The sequence below is a fragment of the Dermochelys coriacea genome, chromosome 8 (genome assembly GCF_009764565.3).
Source record: "Dermochelys coriacea isolate rDerCor1 chromosome 8, rDerCor1.pri.v4, whole genome shotgun sequence".
NCBI lineage: Eukaryota > Metazoa > Chordata > Testudines > Dermochelyidae > Dermochelys > Dermochelys coriacea.
In genome coordinates this window covers 5,988,112-6,001,959 of record NC_050075.1, presented here as the reverse complement: position 1 = coordinate 6,001,959, position 13,848 = coordinate 5,988,112, and positions in this window count along the sequence as shown.

The following is a 13,848-nucleotide window of genomic DNA, read 5'->3' as shown; positions in this document are numbered from 1 at the left end:
TCCTGGTATTGAATAAATATCTTTTTCATTCTCAGATTCAACTAAAATTGAAAATAAAAGGCAAGACTGTGTGTACAATTTTTATTACAGCAGTCTTAAAGGATTCTAGGGAACAGCTTACTATTTTGATAATTAACTTCCATTGTATGGAAAAAATATCTGAAAGAAAATTGCAATCTTGTGTCCAGTTTAATACCAGAAGCCATTGGGGTCTGATTAGAGCTCAGTGCACCACCACCTTGCATTGATATGAAGTGACTGGATGGTACATCAAGCTCATATGCCCCCTGCAGTATCTGCATCACAGTGGGCACCTCGGAGAGCTTATTAGTAATTGTCTTTCATGTGAACCAGGATTCAGTGTGTCTAAGTTCTGGGTTTTCTAATGCAGGATCTGTACAGATCTGATGTAATGGCATATACATATCTCATGGCCTCTGACACATTCCGCTTTACAAACTAGAACAGAGCTGTCTGTGGCTGGGGGGAGGTCACTATAAACCATACCAGAAAAGTTGCTTGTAGTTGGTGTAATTAAACAGTCCAGACCTCACTAAAGTCATTGGAAGCTTTTGTCAGAGACTTCAATATTTGTTTAAAAACTGTTGTTCAACCCACCTCTCCTCAAACGTTTTACGGACTGACTTGACTTTTTTTCACCTGCTTCCAAAAGTATAGAGGCATGTCCTGGCACTTGAGCAGAGCTAACTGTAATGGCTATCCTGGCAGTGTGCCACCTTGGTATACAGACATAAAGGAAATGTACAGTTCCCTCTTGCGGTAATAACTGGTAGTGTCTGTTCTAAATGCTTTTCCCAACTTCAGATCAGGAAAACATAGTGTCTACCATTGCTAAGGGGTTAAGTGCAAGTCCTTCTCTGAAGTCTCCCCGCTGGTGTTTGTTCTTTGCTTTTCATACCTACAGCTCCATAATGATGGGTATGTATAATATACTTTGGAGGGGAAGGAGAACGTCCTTTGAAGAGAAATCAGACTCTAGCAACAGATACTGCACTTCAGATTATCAGAGCTTCAGTAAACAGCACCTTTGCCTTGCACCTGCCAAAGCTGTGAACACCTCTCCACTCGTTAAAGGAGTACTTCCTCAAATGGATTTTGTTAGTTTTTGACTCAAAATATAATTTCGGGAAGGCAGTGGAGAAGACTTGCAAAGCCTAAGTGAGTTGAAATGGGTTTTGTGTTTGCTCTCTCTGTTTAGACAGCCAGTCTTATGTGGTATGAACCACGTCATTGTTATAGTGCCAGAAGAAAGCCAGGAGGCAAAACTGATCAGATTTTTGTCATAGTCTAAGGTGAATGAAATGGAAAAATTAATCCATTGCATCTTTTTCATGTGTTTTTGTGATCGGAGAAACGTTACTTCTTAAAAAGTTTGCCGACAGCATCTCAAACTATATGAATTCATGATTAAGGCTCCAATTTTCACATGGAGGTCACAATGTTCACTGTAACAATCAGAATGAAGTCTGTGATGAGCCCACCTTGCACTCATGATGGCTTCTGTCCCATGGGTGTGGGTCCGGCTCCTCCCTCTAAGTGTTGCGACCTGGTACGTGTTGCAGTGTCACCCAGTTCGGGCATGTCCGCTCCTCTGTTCATCTGTGGCGGGGTGAATGTGCCAAACCTGAGTGGCACTGTGACCACATATGTCTGCTCCCAATGCCTTTCTGGTAGAGAGGAAGTACTTGTTCCAAGTGAACAGGCCCCTTCGCTTAGTAAGGCAGCAGCAGGCCTTCATAAGCCCTGCTCTGAAGGGTTCCTGAGGTTCCAGACTGCTACAAAAATGAAGTGGGGTGTTAAACAGCCTTCCTTTCTCTAGGTTAGAGGTAACAAGTGCATAGTCACTTTCCCAGGGAGCAGGCATTTGTGTAGAATTAACACTAGTGCCAAGAGTATAAAGGTACCTATTTTGCCTTCTGCCTGCTGGTCTAGCCCATACGCATTTATCACTGTATTATCAAGTCCACGTTGTAAGGAATGGAGGGCATGTCCCCATGCTTCAGTTCTAATCTCTGTACATAAATGTACCTGAATCAGAGCTTTCTAGAAGTAGCGGGAGGAGAACAGTAAATCCCCCCCAAGAATAAAGGTTTTCGGTCAACTCTCTAAACTCTCACATCAGTCAAATGTCTTGGTCTTTTGTAATTTTTTTTCCCCTCTGCTGAAGGGGAAACATAATACGTTTTATTAAACTAGCAAGCTATGGTCTGAGTTCAACTTTGAGTTCTAACTGAAGAGGAATGGAACTGATGAATAGCTAAAGCAGGGGTTTTCAAACGGGTCAGGACCCTTCAGGGGGTTGGGAGGTTATTACATGAGGGGTTGCAAGCTGTCATCCTCCACCCCAAATCCTGCTTTGCATCTAGCATTTATAATGGTGTTAAATATATAAAAAAGTGTTTAATTTATAATGGGGGGGGGTCACAGTTAGAGGTTTGCTGTGTGAAAAGGGTCACCAGTACAAAAGTTTGAGAACTAGTGGGCTAAACGCTGTTCCTATAAATGATTCTGCTGTTATGAACCTTATAGTCCACAACTGTGCTAAGGCCCTCTCTAATATGCAGCCCCTGTTTTCAGTGGACAAGCATAGCCAAGAGGCTTAACCACCTCTCGTATGCCAAAAATTTTTGTTGGTCCCTTGAGTGATGAGATGGATTTCAGTGCATGAAACGCTGTCCCTGATACTCTTACTGATGTTGGCTGTGCTACCTCTGCTTGTAGAAGGTGCAGTGCCGTGAATGAATAGAATGGTTGTCCTGAAGAGAGGCAGCTGGAGCTATAAAATCGCAACATGTGTCTGGCTAACATTTGTCTTGGCTCAGAAAAAGTTGTTACCTGTGTCTGCGCCTTGTAGCGTGAGCCTCCAGAGAGTAAACAGCCAGCAGTCCCTGTCATGCTTCTTGCTGCCAATGTTCATGGTGGTGGGAGGAACGGGACAACTGCAGCACTGAACTGGAAAGAAATAGCTGATCCTGAATATTCCTCACTTACCTCCTCCACTTCATGGAAAGGATTTCTCTGTCAGGATGGCTAGTCATGGAAAAGTTACAGTATCTGGGCATTCATTTCCTCCCCATGTCTCAGAGAGAGCCAGAAAATTTCAAGGTAAAGACTTGGTGTTTTGTAGCTGCATGTAGCTCTCCCTACATGCTGGTGCCTATGGCTAAAAATACTAGCAACTTGCCTAATCACTTCCTGCTAAAGCATTTCCAGCTTACACCTGTCCTTGTTTCTCTTTCCAGCACTACCTTTCTCAGCCTGCCTGGTAACTGGAAAAACTACCGTCTTAGGGCTTCTGGGAAACTTACTTGAATATTCTCTGGTTAAGGCTGGCTACATAATAATTGGATTTAATAGTGAACTTCTTGACTTGTCTAATCAGAAATATATTTTAATGTAAATAGGCTTTAAAACGGGGGGTGAGGCTGAAAATGGCCTGCATTGGGAAGCAACAGTGCATTGTAGAAGTATAAAGAGCTGGCCATGGCCCTCTTTTTCACAGTTATTTCTGGTCTTGGTTAAGCACGTACCATGTACTGCCTGACGAATAGAAATTCAATCCTTAGTTGCCTTATCAAGCATTAAAGAGAATATTTTGTGTCCCTCCTGTCTTGTTTCTCTCCCAGTCTCCAGTTTGAGGAAATTGCTTGAATCGGGTCTTTTAAAAAGCTTTAGGTGCTGCAGGGATCACTTCATCCAATCCTCTGTACAAGCAGTGTAATGCAACAGTTCTCAGAAGGGTAGCTAAAAAGCGATTTTCCCCCCACAAGTCGATGGAGTTTAGTGCCCATGCAGAAACGGTTTCCTAGAACAAGTAGGTAACATACTGCAGTGCCAAGAACCATACTTCAACTCCCGTGAGAACTTAGGGCATTGAGCAATATGAAAGAAATATCTTTCCTACTAAATCATGTCTGAAGTGCTGTTTTTAGGCTCTAACCTATTCTAAAGGCAAGAAAAATGTGCCCAATCTGCCCTCTGGACACCAGTTGATGCTAGTTGCAAAAGCAAAGCCATTTTGACACTTAACAGTACAGGGCACGCTCACCTGTGTTCAACAGTGTAAAAAGTTACTCCTTTTAGTAGGGGCCCTAATAACAGCCATTGTCCTAAAACCTGCTAGAGTTGGTCTGTGTAGTGTAAAAGAGATATTCATAGATATTAAGGTCAGAAGGGACCATTCTGATCATCTAGTCTGACCTGCACAATGCAGGCCACAAAATCTCACCCACTCCCTCCTGCGGAAAAACCTCTCACCTATGCCTGAGCTATTGAAGTCCTCAAATCGTGATTTAAAGACTTCAAGGAGCAGAGAATCTTCCAGCAAGTGACATGTGCCCCATGCTACAGAGGAAGGTGAAAAACCTCCAGGGCCTCTTCCAATCTGGCCTGGAGGAAAATTCCTTCCCAACCCCAAATATGGCGATCAGCTGAACCCTGAGCATATGGGCAAGATTCACCAGCCAGATACTACAGAAAATTCTTTCCTGGGTAACTCCGATCTCACCCCATCTAACATCCCATCACAAACTATTCCTGAACTGCTACAGTCCTACTTATGGCCAAAGCAGCAAAAAAGGTTTGGGGATCTGGATAGTTGGGTTCTATCTGTACTGCAAGGGCAAATGCTAGGCCTATCATTGTTTTGAAGAACTGCAGTGTAGATGAAGGCTCAAAGGGAAGCAGTATGAGAAGATTTTGCCCCCCCCTCCCCAAAACCTAGAGTACACAATAAAATGATCCTACTACTTAAATGTCTATGAAACACTAAAGGAGCGCAGCATTTCTCAGCCATTAGCACTGGCTTTAAAATGACATCTCAGGTACTAAAAATCCACCGAAAGCAAATTTCAGAAAACTTTTATTTTGTTTGTTTTTAATTGGAATCGGCATGAATGTATGGTTCAATAAATATATATATATTTATATACACTTACAACAGAAACCTTACAGTCCATCTTCAAACTGCTGGAATAGAACTTTTTTTAAATTTTGTTTTTACAAGCCAAAAAAGTAATCTGCCATTGCTCATGTGCTCATGCAAATTGTACTTGTATAAGTTATAGGTTTGTTTATCATGACGTAAAAATGTTACTCTTAAGGAAGTGGTTGCTTTGCACTCTGTGCTCCTTTATAGCAAAACACATCCTTAAATGGAGCAATAAGGCCAGACCAATTGTATCGATATAGACAAATACATACATTTCACATAGAAAAGACAGGGAGGTCACTTTTTTTTTTTAAGAGGGGCAGGGGAGAAGAGAAACGTATGCAAGCATGTTTTTTTTTCTGTCTAGACCAGTTTGCACTTCTTGGAAAATGCAGCCCCTTTCGGTGAGAGTCAATACCTCTTACAGTATTTCTGTATTTCTCTAGTCTTGGTTTTGTTCTTGATGACAACAGCATGAAAACTAGTTTCTGCTCCTGCTGCTTGTTTCCTTCCTGACTTCCCCCTTTGGGGCATTTGATTACCATAGAGGCAATGATAGTGCTACAACTGAGAGAACGGTTTCAGTGGAGAAAGGAGCTACAGCCGCATGGGCGTTGCTAAGTTCTATTGCAGCAGGATGTTCAAGAGCAAACCTGAACTTCCTTTCTAGCGCTAGTTGGAGAGTAGTTGGTGGCTGCCTGATTTTCTCTTCCTGCTTACCAGAGGTTGGGAGAGAGACCATTCTTCCCCTAGCCTGCCCAAAATCTCTTGCAAGAGGCTGATGGTATTTTCCCACCCACGTTGCTTCAGCTTTTCAAGATCTCTCACTTTGCCTTGGTCTCGCTGCCTTTCAAACCCACGTGCAAAGTTACATTTTCCCCAATGGCTCGGTTAGTTCATGAAATAGGTGGAGAGTTCTGGCCAGTGTGGGAGCTGTCAGTAATGTCATAACCAGGCCCAGGAACTGCCCACAGTCTGTCTCTGTTTTTCACATCTGAATTCAGTTTCACAGTAGGACTGAGATGCTCCGGGCTGTGCATTTCAGGGTAATCCGTGCACCTCTCAGGTGGATAAAGCTACTTACCCTTCAGCTTTGTGCCTTATGCCAACGTTTATGATCTGTTCCAAATTCCCAGAATGCGCCTACCTCTCATGTCTGACTGCTTAAGCCTCAGAGAATGCAGTGTTAATGTACAATGAGACTGTCGGAGGCTACAGGGAGCAGCAGTCCGGCACTGCAGATAGAACTTAGGTGATGGCTCATCCCTACTACATCTCTGCCGTTCAAGTACTTACTGAGGACACTTCCAAAGCTAACAGGCTCCCAAATTAACCTGCCTTTCATTCAACCGCAGGGGAGCTGAGATATACTGTGCAAGGATTTCAATCGTGCAGGTATCCTGCTGGGTCTCAATGTGAGAAAGCCAGGAGACATGTCTTCCAATTGTCCCAACAACTTCAAGGCCTGGGTCAGTGTTGGTGGTTTTTAAAAGCAAGACAGATCTGCTGGGGCCGAGGGCCATGAATCTTTCAGTAGGAGGTGACCATTTGTTTCAAACAATTTTTTGAATGTAGGGTAATTTAGGAGTTTGTCAACCTGGATGGTGTCCTCATTAAGCCTTGGATGGTGTCCTGCTAACCACCTATGTCATCCCTGTATCTGAACAGTGCAACCTCTTCAGATTCAAACCCAGACAATTAATTTGGAATCTCGGGAGTGAAAAAAGGAAATAATGCAGATCTGCATATCTACAAAGGAGGGCACCAAATTTCAAAGTCCTTCTTTTGTGGTTTCTCTATCAAAAGCTGGGAATGGGCGATCACTTGATGATTACCTGCTCTATTCATTCCCTCTGGGGTACCTGGCACTGGCCACTGTCAGAAGACAGGACACTGGCCTAGATTGATCTTTAGTCTGACCCAGTATGGCCGTTCTTATGTTCTTAAAAGTCCTCTTTGAAGGCAATAGGCCAAACTCAGCTCTGGTATAAACAGGTCATGCGTGCTTAAACCAGGGCAGCATTTGGCACCTTGGGAGTTAAGGAGCTGGGGAAAGGGGAGTAAACAGCTATTCCAGAGCTGGAAAGTCCTCCTTTACTCAGTTCCTTGCTGAGGCCAATTTCATGAGTCATGGCTACATTAACAATGACTCAGGAATGAAATTTGGGGGGAAATTTGTTTTCAGCCCTACTTAGTTGGCTCGTCTTGGGCTGGTGGCTAAAGTCTGAGATCTGCTTTCACTCAGGCTGGTAACTCACCCACTTTGCAGTAAAGTTGCAGGCTAAACCACTCAAGGGCTGGAAGTCCTCCAATGTCTTCCCACATTTCCCACCACGCGCACAGGACAACTAAGTTCTCCCACAATTCACTGAGCGAGAACCCTAGAAAGGCTCATCTTACTGCAGCCCAAAGACTCATGGGCTGGGTCCCTAGAAGTCCTAGCGACGCAGGTGAGTGCAGCACCCCTGTGGGCCCCGTCACTGGAGTATGGCTTTGCAGTGCAGTTGCTCATAACCAGGTTAAGATAACTCGGGTGCTCTGCAGTGAAGACATACTTTTATGGCTTTCTATATGAACAGAAGATGCACTGATTTAGTTTAATCCTGGTTTGTATCAGTTTAGCTCGCTTCACCATGCATGCCAACAAAACCTTAGTGACAACCAGGTTTTTACAGTGGGGTAACCCATTAAACATCCTATCAAAGAGCAGAGTTCATTGCCAGCTATAGTGTAACGTAATGGATAAGCCCCCATGCAAGGGCAGAAGGTGACTAGCAAATAAAAGGAGAATGGTGTGGGGGAAGACGCAGACTGCATATAAACAAATGACAGTTTCCCAGATACACTACAAGTCAATTGCAATGATTCACATGGGAGGTGTCAAGAAACCATAATGAAACTGCACTGAAAGCACAAAAAGGCCCCCACCAAACCCACGATGTTCCAGAGTAAAGGCCAAAGCTTTGTCTTTAACTTACCCTATGGTGCCTGAGCAATGTACCATTATGTCCCCCCAGCTCCAGAAACAACTCTAGCCTAAAATCTTCCTTAACTAAGAGGGACTGAAGTTTAAATACCTAGATACAACACGGTGAGCTGAGAGGGGGGATTCAATGTGAAGTTAGATTGTCAGCCTTAACATCCTATTCATGGTCAAAATCCTTCATTTACATATTTTCAGAGCCTCATGTAGCACATATCTCCTTTCACCTCATGTTAACAGATGACCCTCAGAGCTATTTGATCCCTCTTCACAACCAACAGAATCCACATAGATGATAGCTGTCATGTCCCGACCCACAAGCAATGAGTGTGGAGGTAAGAAACAAGCATAGGAGAAATGCATGAGCACTATTTCTAGTCATGGCAAAAGCTCACACCCTAAGAGTTGTTTGGTGGTTTTCTGAGCTTATGGAAAGGACCAAGTCAAGAACACAGACCAATGTCCTGCCAAATTTCATTAAAATGTAAATAAAAAAAGTCCCTCTTGAAATCTGAAGATGCGAACGTGAGTGCATGTGTATAAAATATACATTAGAGCACATACACTGAAAGTGTAGCTAAAAATGAAATGGCAAATTTTCAGCCAGAAGTGGCTTTTTCAGGGTTGTGTTATAAATCCCCTGACGCAGGTTTTACAATGGAAATGCCTGCAGACCCTGACCTCTCAGGAAAAGAATAGGCACCGTACTGTCCTTCCCCACCACAGTTGTTGGTAGGATTTACAGCCCAGCTGGACTAGGCCCGGAGGGAATTGTGCTCTTTGTAGCTGGCATCTCCCTAGCAGGAGGCGAGCAGACAGCACCAGGAAGTTTTACAGACCGCAGCAAAGTTCAGCCCTGGCGTATTAATTATTTGTTAAGTGCCAAGAAGGTGGTTAGTTAATCCCTGCCCAAAGGAGCTAGCAATAACCTCCTGTCTATCAAGTTACGTTTGGACTGAATTTGACTCAGCGAACATTATACCAGCACTCTAACTGCTGCCTCTTCTGTGCAATGTTACACCTAGGACAACTCCCCTCCTCATCTCCACCACCTTATGGACTAGACCCATCTAAGTAACCACCTAAACACAATAAACGCCGGGGCAGATTATGACTAGTAAAGTATACAGGAGCGGTGTGGCCCAGGATCCCAATGCAGTCTGCCCCTAGAACCCTGGAGATAAAGTACATGATGACCAGGTTCGAGCCTCAGACTGGCAGAAGCCTGGACATATGAATGATATAAAACAGAGTAGCATATACAAGAGCCGCACCCTGCCTGTTAATCAGCACATGACATTTCCACCTTTTGATCTGTCAGTGGCCAGTTCAAGTGCTTTAAATGCCCATGGAAGACAAATAACAGAACATGGAATGAAAAAGAGTCTCTCCAGTTTATCAGTTGTTAATGCATTCCCCCTTCTCATCATCTACTAGGATGCTTACAGTTGTGTTACACTGCCTCATTCACCAGGGAAAAAGGCAACTCCCTACACTATCAGCAGCAGTCCTCTCTTTCTCTATGGCATGAGCCTCATTCAGATTTATTCCCCTGATGGATCCACATTACAATAGCCAACAGTTGGCATCAAACTGGAATTACTTCCACATTTGTACAATGCTATAATGAATGTACAGGGGTGAGAGCAGGGAGTTCTTGAAAATGACCAAGTTTCCAGGTCTCATCCTTTTAACTTACACTTGTAGTATCAGCAAATAATAAATACTAATAATAATTAAACCAAAATATCAGGCCCTCATTCCAAACCCAAAGACAATTCTTGTCCTGAAATCAAATTTTAATTGCAGGGCAAAGAATATATGGAAGAAAAATCCCAGATTTATGTTGTGTCTTCACTGCAGCAAAAGATGGGGTTTTACCTTGAGCTAGCTATACTGATGTAAAACCCTATGGGTGATAAGGCACAGGTAATTTTTAACCTTGATGTAGCTAGTTGAGGTCAACACTATACTTCCCACCTGGACTTTACCTTGACTAGATACATTGAGATAAAAACTCAAATGCTTTGTCTCTAGTTAGATTTTACTGCTAGATAGCCAACTCAATATGAAAACACCCCATGCTTTGCAGTGAAGACAAAATCCTAGTGGAAAATGAAACCTCAGCACCTTGTTCCAGAAGTCACAATCCAAACTGAAAGAGAGAGAGAGTGTGTGTGGTGGGAGTGGGGGGGGGGGAGAAAAGGATGTTCCAAAGAGAGTGGTAACAAATCTTTGTGCCCAATCAAAGAAAGGAAGTGGTTCATTAAATTTAAAATGGAATTGCTAGGTAATGTGGATTCTAGCTAGCTAATTCCTAGCTAATGAAGATGCCTGACTTGGTTAGATTTGCCCCACAGGATGGAGTGCCTCTCGCATCCGGTAGTGACGTTACAACACCTTTTATCAAAACACGTGTCTTTGGGATTGTACTGTATCCATGACATTAGTTGCTTAACCATGTTTCTTGCTCAGATGAGCTGATGACTAGTTTGGGATAGAAGAGAATGTTCCCAGTAAGGAATTGAGTTTTTTATGTCCTGGAGAGTGGTGAGGAGGGATCACCTGAAAGACTCGGAAGGCCATATTCTATTCTCTACTATCGGAGTTCATGATGAGTGAGAAGGGGCTATATCAAGGGACTTCTGTCCTTTTGTGTCATCTTCTTCTTGATCTTGCAAAGTCCTGGGTGCTCTCAACTCTCCGTGAGGTGAGGGCACTCATAACTTTGCAGGAGGAGCACTACCCTCTGGCAGGATTGGGGCATTTGTTTGCTCTGTAAAACATGATGAAAGTGGGGGCCCACAATAATATTTTGCGTGTGTGTGAAGGGGTGCTTGGACATAGAAGTGTCTCCTCCAGCCCAGCACACTCTTAAATTGAAGCCAACGTAGCAACGCAAATTCAGAAAGAAAAGTTTAGCCAACAAATTAGAGGGAAAGTGTTCCTCAGTCTTGCACCAGGCTCCAGGAATCCTATTTATTTAGATGCCCCTTGGCAGGTATTATGTAGGTGAAACACGATGGTGGTATCAACCAATGGCTCATGATCAGTCAGTGTGAAACAATAGAAGGGACAAGGTTACATTCAGCCATACTCTGAAGGCAATGGGGTCACACCAGGGATAATCTGGGCCCTACCCGTCTCACAGTGGGCAAGGTTCCACCTGAGCCCGGATTTGATACTGGGCTTTGATTTAACATGACACAAGGTCACTTCTGAACTGCCACAACCCACTGGCTCTCCAGTATTGGAGCACAAGCCATGGTGAGTTCAGTCACTCTAGTGGGGGAAGGAGCTCTCATCACCATATTCCCATGTCCTACAGTCATTCCTAGATAGGCTTTTCACAAGCACTGTTTCCTTTATAGCTATACCTGATACAGGCTAACTTTACGCACCGCAGAGCTACCTGCTTGTAGGAGCTTTTTACCCAGCATGCCTTTCTGGGGCTGGCCTTTTAAATTGGGCAGAATCCAGCAGCTGCAGGCCTAATAGGATCATTTTCACATTGTGCTTTTGCTAGCTGCTGCTCTTCTAGATGCTGGTAAGTCCCCTTTAGCTGCTACTATTTTTTCCCTTTCTTATTCTTGCCCCTTCTCCCAGGGCCCTTGCTTTTCGCTCCACAAAAAGAGAGTGAGAAATATCAGCAGGAGAAAAGAAATTCATCTGCACATTCACTGATGCAAAGGTATTTTCTAACTGGGAGAGGACCCATTCTCAGAGAGCTCTGCCGGGGGAGGTGGGTGAACTGGTTTTCTCTGCTGGAGGGTAGGGGAATGGGGAAGATTGCTGGGCATTTGCACATTGGCAAAGTGGAGTGATACCCTGGAAGTAGGATCTTCCTTGTGGGGTGGGATCGGCCTTAATTGAGACTGCTGTGCAAAGATATTATGCTAGTGTGTGTGTGCATCTTTCTTCCAGGTGAGGCACTCAGGCCAAGCTGCAGTGTGACCTTGTAGAATTAGTGAGGGCACATCCCAAGACAGTGACAGCTGGAGGTCAAACATTTAGGTGGGACTCAGTAACTCTCCTTAACTTCCACAGTGCTCCTTAATGAAAAGGGACTGCATCCCTTCAGCCCCGCCCGGACGCTGATCCTGCAGCTGGAAGAGCTGTTCCCTTAAATCAATAGCTCTGGATGGCTCATACTGGGGAAAGAAGGCATCTTATATTCTCTCATGTTCTTGTGCTGGGCAATGCCCCAGCTGCCTATGTAGCGGGGAGACTGTCTTCTGAAGTGAGCCGATGGGTCTATGTGGTATTGAATTACTTGATAGCTGGACAGTCAGTGGGTTGGCCGGTAGAGAAATCTGAATTTGGATTGTATGCTGTTGCCCTGGGCTCCTAGGAGCTGGGAGGGCCCTTATGAGGCATTGTGCAGGGTTTGGGCCCTCATGAGAGGGGTCATCTCAGAGGGCTCTGTCTGCAGCCATTCACCTCTGGCAAGGACAGCGTTGGGGGGTGGGTTCGGGTGAGAGAGAGAAAGATCTGCTTTGCTAGTGAGAGATTGGTCCTGACCCTTTGTGCATCTAGGGTCTGAGGCAGGTGTGGGGGAGAGGGAGAGGGGATGATTCCTAAAAGATAACAGTGAATTTGAGTATAGCCCACGGCACAAGCAGCGATTGAGCAGGGGAGGGGGGATCCTGTGCTGATGATCTCTCTTTTCTCCACTGACTGTCTTGTTTAATTGCATTTTAAAATGTAAAGCTCGAACCCTGTGATTTACAGACACGCACTAAAACAGTTCTGTGAGAAGAAAGAAGGGCCAATAAAAGCCATGCCATGAAAAGGGCACTCTGAAAAAAAAAAAAAAAAAAAAGGCCATTATTCTCTGAATATGTACTAAGCAAGTGCTTTTCATTCCCACATTAGTTATCTGAGGCTGGTTTGAAGCTGTTTAATGGGATTCTGCAGAATATAATTTCTATCAGAGATTGGTTTTTTTCTTACAAGCAATGTTATTTTGGGGTTTTTTTGGCTTTGCTTTGTCTTTATGCTGACTTTGGGATCTAGTGTTCTATTTCAAATTGGAGGGAGAGTGAGGGAAATGGAACATGGAAAAATTGTAGCAGTGAAACTGAGGAACCAAAGTCACTTTGCAAACCCCCAGGAATAAGTAACAGCCTTCAGGTATAGATTAGTTTGAACAAATGAGATGCATAACCCTAAGCAATGAAGGTGGTACTGATCATCAGTGAGAGAAAGGGGAGGGAAAGAGAGATGGGTAATGGCCTTGACTGGTATCAGAGGAAACCTTAATAATCCTAAAATTATTGCATGCTAATTTCCTCTTTGGTGCTAATCTTAATGCCCTCAAGAATGATCAAGTACCTTAATTATCTCTTTAACTAATGAAGTGCCTCTAGTTTAAAAAAAAAAGGGGGGGGGAAATCTATTCAGAAAGAGGAGCAGCGTTAGAGCTTCTTTCCACCAGCAAGCACAGTTTGAAAAGCTTCGTCATGGGAACAAGAGACTGCTAAATGCCTCCTGTAAGGGATAAGAGCCGAATCCTTCTCCCATTCAGCTGCGTGGGTGTTTTGCAATGGATTGAAATAGGAGCAGGACTGGGCCCTCAAAGAAAGGGTTTGCATTCATAAAGGCATGGTGGACACACAGCTTCCCAACTCATTAGGAGTGCTTTCGGCAGTGGGTTTGTGGCCTTTACAACTGTTTTTCCCTGGGAATATGCACTATTCTGCTGATGGACAGGTTATGTCCCATAACTGCCTACTACAGGGTTTCTTGTATCTTCCTGTGAAGCAACTGGCACTGGCCATTGCCAGGGTCAGGATACTGCACTAGATGGACCCCTGGCCTGATTCCAGTGGGGTGATCCCTACATTTTAATCAAGTAGGTTTGAGAATGACAAAAATATGATTTTATAATCTCTATGAAAGATAGTCAGTTTTT